General features: G+C 40.0%; 1 long non-coding RNA gene across 1 annotated transcript; it reads left to right on the forward strand.

Annotated features, from left to right (window-relative positions):
- The first annotated feature begins 429 nt into the window (after positions 1–429).
- On the forward strand, positions 430–11683 carry LOC129631805 (uncharacterized). The gene is made up of 4 exons (XR_008704172.1): positions 430–2219; positions 5473–5598; positions 6077–6171; positions 8592–11683. It is a non-coding gene; the product is annotated as an uncharacterized LOC129631805 (long non-coding RNA).
- The last annotated feature ends 4588 nt before the right edge of the window (positions 11684–16271 follow it).

Consider the following 16271-nt stretch of genomic DNA (forward strand, 5'->3'; position numbering starts at 1 on the left):
CCTGGTGGGCTCCTAAGAGCCTAACAGACGTCAGTCTGTTAGGTGGCAGAGAGTCGGACACGACTGAAGCGACTTAGCAGCAGCAGCAGCAGCACCTTGTTTATAATGACATAATTTGAAATTATTTGAAAACCAAAATGAATGTCATTCAACTCTCAAATAATCCATACTATGCTTCGTTTCTAGTGTGTATGCAAATGTAAGCTTTTGATGGTTTGTGCTTCAAAGAGAAGAGAAGCCCTTCTATATTGTGTTGCAACCATTTATATCTATTCTCCATTAGAAGATGGACACCTTAATGTAAAATATACAATGAACATCTAACTGGAGGTTTTTGTTATTCTTGTCAAGTATCCTTGGAGGTCACCATGATGTAAGTGATCATGGAATCTTTTCATGTATTAAACTAAGACAGATTGGTTCTAAATTTTCAATAGTTATGTCACCTGATTTGTGAGGAGAACACAATGACAGCTCACTAAAATATTGATGTTATGTTTATAATATCACCAGAAGTCACGAACGTTAGTTGACAACGCTGAAATAAAGACAGCTTCTGTGACAACCTAGAAATGTATGGGAAACCCTTCCTGAAAAAGTCATATAATTAGTGTGTGTCTGTTTACTAGCTTCTGTTTTGTAAATCACAGAAATCACAATTCTCAGATTGTTATATCAGGAAACTAAATAGCTTTCTCTACACTTGTAATTTGTATTTTAATCAATGATCACACAGTGAATTGTAAAATGTTTTATTTCAACTATGTGTAAAATTAAGACATGCTAATTAATAAAAAGTGAATGGTTTTTATTTTTTATTTTAATGAAGTGTTCACCCACCACCACCATTAACCTCTCCCACCTTATTAAAGGTTTCAGGAAGAGATAACAACAATAAACTATTTGGTAGCACAGAGAGATGGCATCTGTAGAAATTAGTTTCCTTACTGGCTTTAAATCTCTAATTGTCATATATTTCCCACCATTTCTACACTGTATCTTTTCCCCTCTCTGTAACTGCAGGGACATTGTGGTGGTTCTAATAAGAAGGATCATAATTGTTGAGAGTCTACCTGAACTGCTCCATGCTGTTGCTGCCTCAGCATCTATCTGGGGAGCAGGCAGCCTGCAGGTCCTTGAACTCACACCAGCCAGTCCTGTGAGCACCTCCACTAGGTGACCCCCTTCCTTGAGATCAGCAGTCTTGAGGAACCCCAGGGTCTACTTCACAGGCCCCCCTTCAATGACACCCTCACAGCGCTTACTAGATTCCTGCTCTTTTTGGTTTGAATGGACCCATCCATGCTTGGCCTGGGGAGCCCACAGCACTTCACTCAGGGTCACTTAGAAAGGCCTGAATCCCAGTTACTGCCTCTTTCTGTGCCTGGTTCTCACCTTGACCTCCCTAAGAAATCCCTTCCCTAAACCCTACCCGACAGAGAAGTCTCAGGTGTGCTGAGTGTAAGGGCTCGACCTCAGGGCTCCTGAATGTGCGTCGTGAGGGAGAAACATCAGAACAAACAGGGAATTTGCTAAAAACTCATTTCCTGGCCCCACTTCAGACCTGCAGATTCATAACTTCTTAAGAGTGGGGACGTGACCTCAAGGGATTGTATACACTGAACTGGTTCAGAAAGAATCTTTATCCAAGCGGTTTCCACCTGGTTTCCTATCAGGATCACGTGACCAGTGTTAAGCGATAACCTCCCCGGTGCCCTCCCCACAGAGTTCTCTCTTGGTCCTGTGGGAGCATCAGTGTGGTTTGTAGGAAGTGCTCCAGGGGCTTCTAAGGGGAGGCCTGGGTTAAGGATGTGGCTCCTGGTCCATTTGTGAGAGCTGAGGCCCAGCTTCAGTCTGAGGAGAGGCAGAAGGGTTGGTCTAGCTGGATTTGGACTGGGGAAGTCAGTCAGCTCACACGGTCTGTGTGAGCCAAGGGTTAGGAGCTCTCTCTGAGGAGAGAACAATCAAGAAATAAGTTCACAGGCTGGTCTCTAGGTAGGAAGTGATTGTTCCCGAATCTCTCCTGAGACAGGACAGGGGAGGTGGGTCTTTTCAGCTTTTCAAGGTCCTTCTGTCTGTAGGTGAAGTGGTTGCAGGCTATAGAGCTGTGCGGATGCCTTTGAAGGTATTTTCTCAAGATGCAGAGGTGTGTTTGCTACATAACATCCCGAGAGAAGACAGAGCAGGAGGAAGAAGAGGAGGAAATGGCAGCTTCTCAGGTACATGTCCTGTCCTGGGTCTGGGGCTGTGTCTGCTTTTCCTCCTGAAATGCCTGGACTGAGAGAACCTACAAACCTTTAAATTCTCTACTCATATTTTTTTTTGGCCTGGGATGTTTGTTTTCAACTATTTACTTTTTCCTACAATAGTGAAGACCAGCTCTTCTCCCTGATGTCCCAGAGCCTTTTCTTCATTGTCTGTATCCCAGCTTTCTATAGAAAATGAATTCTCAGAGTGAATTAGTGATGAATTCTCAAAGTGAATTAGTGACTTTCAACTGATGAATATATTCCCTTTGTGAGAGATCAACATGGAGAGGCACTGGTATCCAAGATTCCCATGGGGATGTGGTTTGGTGTTGGGCTCTTAGGGAAGTAGAGGAAATGCAGTGATGACTTTACATCTGGATGCAATTTCAGCTCTTTAGAACAGAAAGAAAATGCAGGTATAAATAGATGAACTCAGTAATCCAGAATTTTTCAGATAATTTTGAAACAAAAAATAATCATGTAATGTCTATATTATTAAAATGACTCGCTGTTAAAATATACTCATAGGATACAGAACAGGGGAGGTATATATGAAGTGAAATTTTTAGAAACTGACATTTTTCAGGGTCAATTCAGATCACTGCTACCATTTATCCCATTACACTGCATGTTACCTCAATCAGGTACTTCTGTGAGATTCCAGCATTATGATGTTCACATTTTTTTTCTCTTTATCTTTAATAAAGATTTAGGATGATTTAGTGAGGGACATGCATAAGCCACCAGTTATGGTAGAAATCCGTACCGTCTTAGTCTATCTTTGCTTTGAATAATGAACACACCTGTGTTTAGTAGGGATATTGGATTTTGGGAGTGGAGGTTTCCTTACTCAAGCTCAGGTCCGGTAGTTTCCATTACACTCCACCCTCATATCTCAGACATGATCTTATCACCTCTTTTTATTTTCCAAAGCACTTACAATCATCATATTCCTAATGTTAAATTTCTAAAATGTAGCTCAACACAAGTGATACAGATATTGAAAGAAATAAAGGACTCTCATTTAGAGTCCTAATTTATTTCATATTGGTATGTGTGTTTGCACGTTAGTGTATTTTAAAAATACAGATTATCATCCACAAAAAATGATGAGATTTAACCAGTGAAAAATAATCTTGATTTTATTGAATTGAATATTTTTTGTCACTTTTAAAATATATATAGTTCCCATTTTAGTGTAGGTGTGTGCATGGAAATGTTAACCTATTTGATCTATTTTTGGACTATGTTCTTGATGTTCTTCCCAATTATTTACACTTGTCTACACATTTATTAGAGTTGTCTCTGTATATTTCTCTGTTCTTTTTATTTTTTCTTTTTTTGTACTATGAAAGTATGATAACACATTTACAGGAGGCATGTACAACACAGAATAAAGTTACATATAGTTCCACTATATAATACATTTGTCTTTTTAAGTAGATAAATTAAGATTTTTAGTTGGAGTTTCAATATCAAGCTCTCCAAAGTTAATGGAATATTCATTCTAAAATGAGTGGATTATGATTTATTAAAGTTTATTTAATTTAATTTCTAAAAGTAGAAGAATATAGTTAGACCTGAAAAGCACCATGAACCAATTCAACATAATTAAGATTTATATAATTCGTACACAACAGTAGGATACAAATTCTATTTGACTTCCAATAGCCTGTAAACAGGAGAAGGCGGTGGCGACCCACTCCAGTGCTCTTGCCTGGAAACTCCCATGGATGGAGGAACCTGGTGGGCTGCAGTCCATGGGGTCGTGAAGAGTCGGACATGAGTAAACGACTTCACTTTCACTTTTCACTTTCATGCATTGGAGAAGGAAATGGCAACCCACTCCAGCGTTCTTGCCTGGAGAATCCCAGGGACAGAGGAGCCTGGTGGGCTGCCGTCTGTGGAGTCACACAGAGTCGGACACGACTGAAGTGACTTAGCAGCAGCAGCAGCAGCCTGTAAACTAGGAGACACTGGAACATATGTGCTAAGTCACTTCAGTTGTATCTGACTCTTTGTGACCCCATGGACTGTAGCCTCCCAGGCTCTTCTATCCATGGGATTCTCCAGGCAAGAATACTGGAGTGGGTTGCCATTTTCTTCTCCAACTAGAACATATCTCGGTACATAAAACAAGGTACAAAAATTTCATGGTCTAAAGTTTTTGAAATCATAGAGTCTGTTCTCTTATCAATGTGGAATTGTCTTAGAACAAATATCAAAAGATGTTTTCAAGTGCAGTCTGACATTTATCAAGAGAGATCCTTGACTTAGCCATTGAAAACCTCAATAAAGTTAGAAGGCAGAAAAGAAATGTGTTTTTTAAAAAGAAATTCTAGTCCATATCAACTAAAGAAAACTCAAGCTCTACCATTTACTGAATACCTGACAAAATATTCTAAAATAAGTGTTACAGCAATATTATTGATCTAAATTATTTATGTGGCTCATTCAAGACTATGTAAAAACTTTTAGAAAGATATATGGTATATACTAAATATCAACAGGACTGTTTTTTTCTGTGCTTACTATTCAATTAAACCTGTAAAATCTGTAAAACATGTACAGTTCAATATTAACTATGACTTCTTACCTGGCTGTTCAAGTCTTTGCAATCCCATGGACTATACAGTCCATGAAATTCTCCAGGCCAGAATACTGAAGTGGGTAGCTGTTCCCTTCTCCAGGGGATCTTCTCAACCCAGGGATCGAACCTAGGTCTCCCACATTGCAGGCGGATTCTTTACCAGCTGAGCCACCAGAGAAGTCCTACCTGGCTGTTCTACCTCTGTGGTACTCACAATGCCATTCATGAACCTGAGATTCAGTTAGAAGTGAGCTGGTTAAAGAACAACAAGTCTGGCCCCACTCCAGAATTCCTGAATTAGAATCTCCTTTTAAAAACTATTCCCAGTTTGGTTGATAGACAATTTATCCTGTATAATACAAGAACAACACTCTAAGTAAACCTGCCTCTATAGATCACATCATACCATAGTTTTTCTCCCAGATAAAAAGGATCTCTACAGTAGTTTTGTGAATCGTATACCATCTTCTTTTTTTCTGGGGTTAGAAATATGGTACAGAATATTAGTGTGGAAAATTTTATTTTTGTGTAATACCAGACATTCTCCTGAATCAAAATCATTTCTCTTGCTGGTTTCATCTTGGGTCACATAAGGAAGTGACAGCCATAAGGCATCTGTACTTTGTATTTCAGGGATGGCTGACATTCCAGGATGTGGCCGTAGACTTCACCCAAGAGGAGTGGGAGTGCCTGGATCTTGGTCAGCAGGAGTTGACAGGGACGTGATGTTAGAGAACTATGGGAACCTGGCCTCCTTGGGTGAGGATAACTGCCTTCCAGAATCCCTTATCCACCCACTGGGTTATGGTTCCTGAATTTCTAGAATGTCTCCTGGAATCTTCTGCTTCTTATAATAGAGTTTCAGATCCCTGCTTTCTAGGAAAAGAATGGGAGTTTGTGAGGTTAGAAAGACGTCATGATGATTCTTTATTATTCCAACCTTCCTCTTTCTTGAGATAATCTGCATCCTTCTCTCTAGATTACTAGGAATTTTATAAGTTAATAGTGGTATAAAATAGTTGTATCCTCATCTTTACTACTAACTTTTCCCTCGTAGTACTAGACCAGAATCCCAGGATCTGTTCTTTATGTTTTTGTTAGTGTTTATAGGTGTTTTCAATAAAGTATTTGGGGAAATCAGTTTTCTAGGCTGTGTCAATATTCTACCACACCTTGTCTTCTCACCTGAATACATATTGGAATGGAAACTGATGAATCTCCTTTCTCTGATGAACAGGACTTGTGTCTCTAAGCCAGACCTGGTCACCTTTCTGGAGCAAATGAAGGATTCCAGGAATATAAGGAGAATGGAGACAACACCCATATTCCCAGGTATGTCTGAATGGATGGAGCATATGACAGGTGAGAGGTCCAAGGATCAGTGAGGAAGTCATCCTTTGTCATGTGGTTTGGGAAGATCTGCTTCAGTGGAAATGATTTTGGAGAAGTCTGGGTTTATTTCTGTTGCTGTCATAGATGGATATCACCTTCCTCATTCTGTCTCTTTAATCATTCATGAATTCATCTCCAGTGATTACTTTTCTCATTCACAATGAGAACTGAAATTCTCCCCTTGGCCTGTGACAACCTGCATGAGTTGGCTGCTCTTTCATTTCTTGGGGATCCTAGGAAAACTATGTTCATTTCTGAGTAACTCTATGACACTCCTTTTAAAGTTCGTTTCTACCTCTAGACAGAAGTGTTTGGGTGGAGTTGTAGACAAACTGCCAAGTTCTAGAAATACTGGGGACAGACATTTGTTTTCTGCTTTATAATTTCTAATCCACTGGAAACTATAAATATGGCCTTATAAATTTCATACTCAAATAATTTCTTCACTGCATAAAGCCAAATCTCTCTAAAATGAGAAAATGCAAATCCCAGGTTTATTTCAAAGTTTCTTCTTTCTTTATATGAACTCATGTTCAATATCTTAAGTGTATTTGCCCCAATTCTTCAATGTTAAAATACTTTAATATATTCATTTAACTCAAAGAATGTTAAAATAAATTGGCATGAGAGCTTAGAACATTTTCTTCCATATTTTTTCTGGTTGTTTCTCACTATTAAGCTTTTTAGATTATGTGAAGAAATCTTTAAAAAAATTTTATTTGCATGTAGCTGTTTTACAGTGTGCTGCTGTATAGCAAAGAGAATCATATATATATATACACTTTTTTAGATTTCCTCTCCACTTAGGTCTCCACAGAGCACTGAGTAGAGTTCCCTGTGTTCTTACCACATTTTTAAAGTCTCACTTCTTATTTAATTTCATAAGAACTACTACTTTTATTAAGTTTATCTTGTTTGTTATGAAGCATCTCAGCACTTTATCCTATACATCCTCACTTTCTGATTAGCTCTATGCCAATATCACTTATGATTTTTAGATTCAAACATCTAATAGAATATGCTCAAGTAAAAACACATGTGGTAAAAAGTGGGTTAAAGAATTAATAGGCACCTAGTAATTGTGAAAATGTTTGGTATCTCAATTTAAGATTACTTAAAGTAAATGATTACTTAAAGTAATCATTAGATTGTAATCATTAGTAATCATTAGATTAACTATCTATTCTTAATTTAGTTGTTCTTACAACATATTTCTTTTTCATTCTTCATCTCATTTTGTGAAATTTTCTGTGCTTGTGGTCTCAGACTCTGGCCTGGTCCAGCTCCCTCAAGTACAAGCTCACAAAATCTCCAGCTGCTAAAGCTACACGTATCAGGACTGTGGGCGTCCTTATTGTCTAATCAGGCTTTCTGTAGGTGCTGAGTTGACAAAGCCAATTGTGGGGGTATAAAATCGTGGTCTGTGCAGCTGTGAGATGTCACTTTTCTTCCTTATATGTATGACCCTGGGGCTCAGCTGTGTTTTCTGCCCCCTCAGTGCGCGTGGGCCACCCACAGGCACCTGCTCCTCGGGCTGCCCTGGAGCACAGGAGTCCACCCTGGTGGCGAGGGTCATAGGGGAGGAGGCAGCAGCTGGGGTTGTGAGATCACCCAACCCTGTGGGAGTCCTGCTAGTGCCTGGCCAGGAGGGGCTGGCGTAGGAGGAGAGGGGCTGCAATGGTGGGTCTTCCCTTTGGGCATCACTCAACAACGCTGCTCTCCTTCTCTGGTGGTTCAGGCTTCCTCCGCAAGCATTCCCGTTTGCAGAGCTCCTCCCTCCCTCCTGTCCCCTCAGGATGTCTCCTCACAGCCAACCACAGTCCTCTGCCTGGGTCTGCTCTCCAATCCCCACGTTCCAGCACCCAGCCCTTGTGTGCAATGGTGGACACCCTCTCAGGCTTGGGGAGCAGGGCTGTGGTTAGTACCATCTGTAGAGGTCTCACTCTGTCCTGCCTGCCTCTAACAGGTGCTGCCTTCTCTTCCCATAAGAGAATGAGGCTCCCTTCTGTCCCAGTGAGCTCCCCCAGGGGTTGCAGGTCCCATCCCACTTCCTCTCCTCTTCCCTTTCCTTCATTTTCTTTGGTCCCACCTGGCTAAACAGAATCTTTCTTGACCTTTTAGGTGTCCATGGTCCTCTGCTAGTGTTCAGGAGGAGCTCCATGAGACTTAATCCATTTCTAGATGTATTGATGCATTTATGTAGAAAGATGAATTCCATGTCTTCCTAATCCTCTGTCATTTTGACTCCTTCCTTCTCTGTTTCATTCTTAATCTAGCTAAGGGTGTATCAGTTTTATGTAAATTGTAAACTATATTCACTGAGAATAGTAAGTAGAATAACTTGCTATTTGCCCTTTCAGCTGCATTCTTCTCTACACACCCCGTGTGTGATGCCAAGAAATCCAGGCTTCAAAGATTTATGTCCAATAGAAAAACCTATAAATATATGAAATATTTTACCTTGTAAATTTACATTTAATGAAAGACTGGGAACATACAAGGGCATGTGAAGGGCAGAGAGGATGTTATGATGGACATAACCCATCTGGGACAGTTTCTCATAATGTAAACATTACTGCCAAGAGAAATCAACTTTGTGAATCAAACTGGGAAAAACACCAATTTAAGTCATTAACATCTGCAGAGAAGTGTATGTTTGTCAGCAAAGACCCACATTGTTTTTTGACATATACATGTTCTCTGAAAGGAACTGTGGAAAATCTGGAAAGTCATCTAGTCTCTACTGCAGATAATCATTCAAACCACTCTAAATGCAATATTCAATTAAACATACATTCAAATATGTCTGAAGACCAGAAATTTAAAAATGAGGGAAAAGATTCCCAGTGTAATCAACTTGAGAGATCCTTTAGCAAGGGTTCAGTATTCTTCAAACAACAGATTTTTTTTCCCTTTTCTAAAATCTGCAATGTTGATAATAATGGAAGAGACTTTATTCAAACATCAATGGTCAATGCATATGGGGGTGTAGTTAATGCGGGATAACTTTTCATGTGTTGTAAAATGAGTAAGGCTTTAAGAAAGAGCTCTACCCCCAATAATTACAAGAGTCTTTGTGATGGAGTTAGAAAGTATTTATTCAATGAAACTGGACATAACATTGACCAAGGCTCAAGTCTCATGAAACACCAGGGAAATCAATTTTTAGACAATGATTCTGGAAGTAATAAATGTAGGAATATATTTATCAAAGAGCAGATGTTTCTCTGTATAAAAGTGCGGATATTGGAAAGAAGGCTTATAATTGTAGTGAATATAGTAATGTTTGTAATCAGTCTTGTAAACTTAGACAACAGCAGAGTATTGAGAATGTGGAGAAACATTACAAGAGTAACCCATGTGAGAAAATAGTCACTAAATCATTAAATCTAAGTAGTCATAGGAAAATCCATACAGAAAGGAAGCCTTTCAAATGTACAGAGTGTGGCAAAGCCTTTATCTGTGCCTCATGTCTTACTCAACATCAACAAACCCATACTGGGGAGAGACCTTATAAATGTAAGGAATGTGGCAAAGTCTATACCTGTTGCTCAAATCTTACTCAACATCAGGTAATTCATACTGGAGAAAAGCCTTACAGATGTAGAGAATGTGGCAAAGCCTTTAATAGGTGTTCATATCTCACTATGCATCAGCGAATTCATATAGGGGATACGCTATACAAATGTAGAGAGTGTGCCAAAGCCTTTATCTGTGGCTCACATCTTATTCAACATCAGCAAATTCATACTGAAAAGAAGCCTTATAAATGCACAGAATGTGACAAGTCTTTTAAGCAGCGTGGAAGCCTAACTCAATGTCAGACAATTCATACTGAGGAGAAGCAGTATAAATGTACAGAGTGTGGCAAAGCCTTTAAGCACAGCTCAAGTCTTACTCAACATCAGCGAATCCATACTGGAGAGAGACCTTATAAATGTAAATATTGTGGCAAAGCCTTTAATTGTAAATCACATCTTACTCAACATAACCAAATTCATCCTACAAGGAAGGCTTATAAATGTACTGAATGTGGTAAAGCCTTTAATCAGAAGTCAAGTCTTTCTAGACATCAGATAATTCATACTTGGAGAGAAACCTTATAAATGTAAGGATTGTGGCAAAATCTAACCAAATTTCAAGCCTTACTCAACATCAGCAAATTCACATTGGGCAGAAATCATCCAGATGCAAAGAAACGTGGCAAAACCTTTACCCAAAGCTCAAGTCTTGGTCAACATCAGAGAATTCATCCTTCAGAGAAACTTAAAAACCTAAACATAAGGAAAGTGGCAAAGGCTTTAATCACTCTCACCTCACTCAACATCAGAGAACACATATTGGAGAGAAACTCTAGTAATATAATAAGTGATGAAAGAGGTTTGTCCTAAATACACACTTTAGAAAACGTGAGCCTGTGTTTATACCAGAAAGATATGTGAATGATGTAAAAACAGATGTAGGAAAGTATTTAATCAATAATCAAATCTAAATAAGTATCAGAGAATGTGTACTAGAAAGCATTTCGTCAGTTGCCTTCTCTGAATTCACTCTAAAGGAGAATTACTGTATATGAACTTACGTTTTTGATGGCTGATGCCCCAAACATAAGAGAAGCCCTTGTGTATTGAGTGGGCATAATTTATATTTGTTCTTCATTAGAAGATTAAGGACACAGGAATGCAAAATGTACAGTGAACATCTAAATGGAGGCGTTCTGTCATTGAAGTCTAACATCCCTGGAGGTCACCATGATGTCAGTGATCAGGGAATGATTCTGTGTATTAAAGTAAGGCAGGTTTGTTCTAAGTTTTCACTAGTTATGTCACTTGTTTTTTAAGGATGAAACAACGACAGTTCACTGAAATCTTGGTATATCTTTATAATATCACCGAAATCTTGATGTATCTTGATAATATCCACAGTTCACTGAAATCTTGATGTATCTTGATAATATCCACAGTTCACTGAAATCTTGATGTATCTTGATAATATCCACAGTTCACTGAAATCTTGATGTATCTTGATAATATCCACAGTTCACTGAAATCTTGATGTATCTTGATAATATCAACAGAAATATATCAATAATAACAGTTCACTGAAATCTTGATATATCTTTGTAGTATCTTTATAATATCAACAGAATATTAGTTGACATGGCTGAAATAATGCCATCTTCTCTAATATCCTAGAAAAGTAAGGACACCTTTCCTGGAAAGGTCATATGATTAACATAGGTTCCTGTTTATGAAACAATTAGCTTCCATTCTGTACACCATAGAAATACTTTTCTCAGATAATTATATCAAAGGCATGAATATCTTTCTCTGTGCTTGTAATCAGTTATTTTGATCAAGGATCCCACAGTGAATTGTAAAAGGTTTTATGTCAACTGTATGTGCTATTAATATATGTTAATTAATAAAATTGAGTGGTCTTTAGTGTTACAGTTGATGTGGAATGAAGTGTCAACCCACCACCAACTTTAACTTCTCCCACCTTGTTTAAGGTTGCAGGGAAGAAATCAAGCATAAACGATTTGCTAGCACAGAGGGATGGCATCTATAGAAATTAATTTCCTTACTGCCCTTAATCCTCAAATGATGTCACGTATTTTCTATAATTTCTACACTGTACCTTCCCCCACCGCCTCTCTGTAACTGCTGGGACACTGTGACGGTTCTAATAAGAAGGACCATACAGAGGACTGTTGACAGCCTCCCTGACTGCTCCGTGCTGGTGCTGCCTCAGTGTCTGTCTCGGGAGCAGGCAGCCTGCAGGTCCTTGAACTCACACCAGCCAGTCCTGTGAGCACCTGCACTAGGTGACCCCGTTCCTTGAGATCAGCAGTCTGGCTGAACCCCAGGGTCTACTGCACAGGCCCCCCTTCAATGACACTCTCACAGCGCTCACCAGAATCCTGCTCCTCTTGGTTTGAATGGACCCATCCACGCTCAGCCTGGGGAGCCCACAGCACTTCACCCAGGGTCCCTTAGATAGGCCTGAACCCCAAGTACTGGAGCTTTCTCTGCCTGGTTCTAGCCTTGACCTCCCTCAGGGGGCCCTCAAGGTTTGCTGTTAATTCACTCAAGACCTTGAGTAATAAACTCATCTGCATCAATTTCCATTGTGCTTTTTTGTTGAACTGGGACTCTCCATTACTGCTGGAGGTTCCTTTTAACAAATGTAAATTTAAGAAAGTCACAAAAATATAATTAAAGCCATATTTATCAAAATCTGGAATCATATTTATACAATTTTATGCTATCTATTTCTTTGCACATGTTCTTTGTCTCAACTTATGGAACACAGTATTTCATGGCTTTGACCTACACTGAATGTAAAATGTAAATATATGAAGGTATATTTTAAGAGTATGAAACCTAAGAAGAAGAGCAGTGTGGGTATATGTGTTTATACACATGTCTTTTACAGAGTTTAGAAATGTTAAATCAAAACTGGTCACTTCAAAACTTTTGATGAGTTACTAACTAAAAACCTTAGATTCATAAAATAAATCTAATTTGTTTACTTTTCATTGAATTCATTTCTCCCATATTTCATGAATCCTTGTTTTGAGATTCTTTCCATGCAGATCCCATTTTGCTTACTGCCCTGTTAATTATGAAAAATCTATTTTGTGGGGTGTTTTTTTAGTTCAAAATTTATGAACTTTACTTATCTGCTCAAGGATTTTAAGAATAGCTTTTATTAAATTTCATGGAGGTCAGAAATTAGTTTCAAGGTGAGATTAATTTCCCCATGAGCCTATTAATTTGATTTTGTTTAATATGTTCCATTCCTTCCTTCTTAATTTGAGAGGAACACTAAGAGAATCTTTTTTTTCTGACTGTTTCTTTCATTTCTTATAATTGACTTCATCAGGGTTAAACAGTTTATTGTGACAATTGATCCAGAGAAAATCTGGAAACTTCATAAGTAATTGTGTTGCTTAGGCAATTATAAGAAGTGAACAAATACACTGAAGCTGATGGGTGCATGACAGAGTATCTGTAATTAAAAGAAAAATACTTCAGGGGCTTTCCTGGTGGCTCAGTGGTAAAAAATCTGCCTACTAAGGCAAAGAGTCAGACATGACTGAGCGACTGAACAACAAAAACAAGGCAGAAGACACAGGTTCGATCCCTGATCTGGGAAGATCCCTCATCAGTTCAGTTTAGTCGCTCAGTCATGTCTGACTCTTTGCAACCCCATGAACCGCAGCATGCCAGGCCTCCCTGTCCATCACCAACTCCCAGAGTTCACTCAAACTCATGTCTACCGAGTCGGTGATGGCATCCAGCCATCTCATCCTCTGTCGTCCCCTTCTCCTCCTGCCCTCAATCCCTCCCAGCATCAGGGTCTTTTCCAATGAGTCAGCTCTTCACATCAGGTGGCCAAAGTATTGGAGTTTCAGCTTCAGCATCAGTCCTTCCAATGAACACCCAGGACTGATCTTTAGGATGGACTGGTTGGATCTCCTTGCAGTCCAAGGGACTCTCAGGAGTCTTCTCCAACACCACACTTCAAAAGCATCAATTCTTCTGCGCTCAGCTTTCTTTATAGTCCAACTCTCACATCCATACATGACCACTGGAAAAACCATAGCCTTAACTAGACGGACCTCTGTTGACAAAGTAATGTCTCTGCTTTTTAATATGCTGTCTAGGTTGGTCATAACTTTCCTTCCGAGGAGTAAGCGTCTTTTAATTTCATGGCTGCAATCACCATCTGCAGTGATTTTGGAGCCCAGAAAAATAAAGTCAGCCACTGTTTCCACTCTTTCCCCATCTATTTGCCATGAAGTGATGGGACTGGATGCCATGATCTTAGTTTTCTGAATGTTGAGCTTGAAGCCAACTTTTTCACTCTCCTCTTTCACTTTCATCAGGAGGCTCTTTAGTTCTTCATTTTCTGCCATAAGGGTGGTGTCATCTGTATATCTGAGGTTATTGATATTTCTCCCGGCAATCTTGATTCCAGCTTTTGCTTCATCCAGCCCAGTGTTTCTCATGATGTACTCTGCATAGAAGTTAAATAAGCAGGGTGACAATATACAGCCTTGACGTACTCCTTTTCCTATTTGGAACCAGTGCATGCTGCAGAGTAACTAAGCCCGTGCGCCACAGCTATAGAACCTGGGGCCAGAGCCCACAGGCCACAACTCCTGAACCCTCTTGCACAACTACTGAAGCCCACACACCTGGAACCCGTGCTCCCCAACAAGAGATGCCACCACAATGAGAAGCCCGCAACCGCAACTAGAGAGTAGCCCCGCCTCACTGCAGCTAGAGAAAAGACCACACAGCAGTGCAGACCAGCACAGCCAAAGATAAATAAATAAAATCAGTTTTGAAAAAGAAAAAGAATTCAATAGATTGAGGCTATAATCTGAAGTAAGAGGTAGAAAATACACAGGATGAAGAATTCTTCGTGTGGAGAGAGGGTACAGGCTGTCGTGGGACACAAACTGAGACTCTGAATTTAGGAGAAAAATCTATGTGTTTTATTGCTGAGTTATCTCCAGTTTTTGTATTTTCCTTGTAGGTGTTTTTGCTACATGAGTCACACTCATGAGCCTTCCTTGTCTGTGTTATGACTGCAGAGTTCTCGGTGTTCTCACATGTGTCATCCGTGCAGGACCTGATAGGATTTTATGAGTGCTTTTGAATTTTTCTCATGCATTGAGAAATCAATTTTAACTGAAGAAATTGATGCCACTTAGATTTGAATGCAACTTTCTGATCCCTTAATTGAGATAAAAGGGGAACAGCATCAAGTTCTAGAGGTTTCATTCAGGCAGTTATAACTGACCAAGATGTGCAAAAACATCCTTTTAAAAAATATATATTTATTTATTTATTTTTGGCTGTGCTGGGTCTTCATTGCTGTGCAGGCTTTTCTGTGGTTGCGGTGAGCAGGGGCTACTCTCTAGTTGCGGAGAGGGGAGCTACTCTTCCTTGAAGTGTGTGGGATTCTCACTGCGGTGGCTTCTCTTGTTGCGGAGCACAGGCTCTAGGGCACACAGCGTTCAGTAGTTACAGCTCCTGGGCTCAGTAGTTGTGGCTCCTGGGCCCTAGAGCACAGAATCAATAGTTATGGTGCAGGGGTTTAGTTGCTCCAAGGCATGTGGGATCTTCCTGGATCAGGGATCGAACCTGTGTCTCCTGCATTGGCACAAGGATATTTTTACCCACTGAGCCACCAAGGAAGCCCCAGATGCTGTGTGTGATGCTGTTTTTCTTAGGGAGGAACATACCACCCATTGAGAGCACACATGAGAGCTCTCTGGAAATGCATGGAGGAAACTGTGAGGAAGCTCTCTTTGATCCCTCCAAAGTCTTAGGCTGCTAGTGCGGGGGAGGAGGGGAGGGGGATGTGTTCTGATGAACAAATGACAGATATGAGAATGTGGCAAATACAGTAGGTTTCTGAGAATCCAGAAAATAAAATTCTGTCCTCCTGAGTTAGGAGAGTTTCTGGGCAGCACAGAACACGAACACCACTAGACAGAGGTTATTATACTTTCCCAGACTTAGATCTGGGAAAAATGGAAACAGTGACAGACTTTCTTTTCTTGGGCTCCAAAATCACTGCAGATGGTTACTGCAGCCATGAAATTAAAAGACACGTGCTCCTTGTAAGAAAAGCTATGACAGTTCAGTTCAGTTGCTCAGTTGTGTCTGACTCTTTGCGACCCCATGGACTGCAGCACTCAGGATTCCCTGTCCATCACAAACTCCCAGAGCTTGCTCAAACTCATGTCCATCAAGTGGGTGATGCCATCCACCATCTCATCCTCTGTCGTCCTTTTCTCCTCCCACCTTCAATCTTTCCCAGCATCAGGCTCTTTTCCAATGAGTCAGTTCCTCATATCAGTTAGCCAAAGTATTGGATTTTCAGCTTCAGCATCAGTCCTTCCTATGAATATTCAGGACTGCTTTCCTTTAGGATGGACTGGTTGGATCTCCTTGCAGTCCAAGGGACTCTCAAGAGTCTTCTCCAACACCACAGTTCAAAAGCATCAGTTCTTTGGC

The sequence above is a fragment of the Bubalus kerabau genome, chromosome 17, assembly GCF_029407905.1.
Source record: "Bubalus kerabau isolate K-KA32 ecotype Philippines breed swamp buffalo chromosome 17, PCC_UOA_SB_1v2, whole genome shotgun sequence".
Classification (NCBI taxonomy): Eukaryota; Metazoa; Chordata; class Mammalia; order Artiodactyla; family Bovidae; genus Bubalus; species Bubalus kerabau.